The sequence below is a fragment of the Dasypus novemcinctus genome, chromosome 3 (genome assembly GCF_030445035.2).
Source record: "Dasypus novemcinctus isolate mDasNov1 chromosome 3, mDasNov1.1.hap2, whole genome shotgun sequence".
Lineage (NCBI taxonomy): Eukaryota > Metazoa > Chordata > Mammalia > Cingulata > Dasypodidae > Dasypus > Dasypus novemcinctus.
In genome coordinates, this window is record NC_080675.1 from 169,024,539 (window position 1) to 169,026,033 (window position 1,495).

General features: G+C 43.3%; 1 pseudogene; it reads left to right on the plus strand.

The window, feature by feature from the left end:
* The first annotated feature begins 298 nt into the window (after nt 1-298).
* On the plus strand, nt 299-1,095 carry LOC111766407 (Golgi phosphoprotein 3-like pseudogene; annotated as a pseudogene).
* Nucleotides 1,096-1,495: the final 400 nt, after the last annotated feature.

Here is a 1,495-nt window from a genome sequence, read left to right on the forward strand (position 1 = left end):
ATGACAAAATAACCCTACATGGGCATGTATTTAACATCAGAGCTTCAAAATATGTGAGGCAAAACCTGAGAGTTGCTAACTTCAACACTCCTTTCTCAGGAATAGATGGTGCAAGTGAACAAAATATCAGTATGGAAAGTGTTATTCCTTCTCAGCATAGAAAGATCAGGAAGCTTGTGCTCTCTCCATGGCTAAGACTAGGATCAGAGTGGAGGGGGCCAGGTGTCCCCTAAAATAGAGTACAAGCTGCAGCCTATATTCACCCATAACCCAGCAGTTACATCAGAAAAAGGAGAGAATGACCACTTCAGCCCGTTGCACTGAAGTAGGCAAGAACTCTTATAAGAAGGTGGCAACTGAGGAAGCTGTTAATCAAGAGAAAAGTATGGACAAAGAAGATTCTGGAGACTCTCAGGCTATCTGAATCACCCTTATGGAAGAAGTCTTGCTCCAAGACTGAAAGATAAAGAGGGTTATACATCTTTCTGGAATGATTGTGCATCATCTGGCCTGCAAGGAGGCATCCTGATAGAGTTGGCCATGTGCAGTGGGGTCTTTTTAGAACCTCCCACCCTGCAGGAAGAGGCAATGACTAGACTGGAAGGCCCTGCTAGAGTCAGACCACCCAATGGGTGATGTCTTAACTGGATGAAACACTCAAGCACTGGTGACATCTGGAACCCCTCCACATTATAGTATCAGCTGAGGAACATATGAGAACAAATTGCACAGAACCTAGTAGAGAAGTGTATTCTAACGACTGAGAAGCAGAATTTTCTGCTATTGACACTACTCATCCAGTATCAAAATTACATTGAAGCAGCAACTAGTGAAACAACTTCAATATAGTGAACTAGAGCAGGGTGTAAATGACCCTCAGTGTAGGGACAAGCGGACTCTGGCATTCCTGGTGCTGGCCCACTCCTCTGACGTGCAAGAGAATGTCACCTCTCTGGCAGATGGAAAGTATGAGGTGGCAATGAATCAAGACAAGGACCTGGTAGAACTGGACCCTGAAGTGGCTGAAGTGGAGGGCACAAAGCCCATGGCTCCGAGATGGTCTGGGCTGTGCTGGGAACCTTCAATAAATCTTAAAACCAGCAGGCTGGTTTCTCCGTTTCCCCTTCTGGCTTGATAGACACTGAGTTTTGTGTGATAAGATGTTTTTGCATCATTTTTTTCCTTCTCAGGAATCAGACTCATGATTTGAAAAGAGCAATATCAGGACTTCTCCATAGATGTTGATGATTATAAGCAGATTTTATTCCTAGGTATACTTCCATTCCAGAGGGGATTAAACTGGGTGAACTATACATACCCAATGAATATTTTCTCCCATTTCTTGGCTTAATTTCACCCAGTGTACCATTGGACAAGCAGGAATATCTTGGTGAGGCTTGGATAGTTCCAGGCACAGAACATAAATGAGATGAAGGGCAAACCATTTATTTCATTTTTTAAAGTTTGTGTTCTATCTAAACTACACGACTTTTTC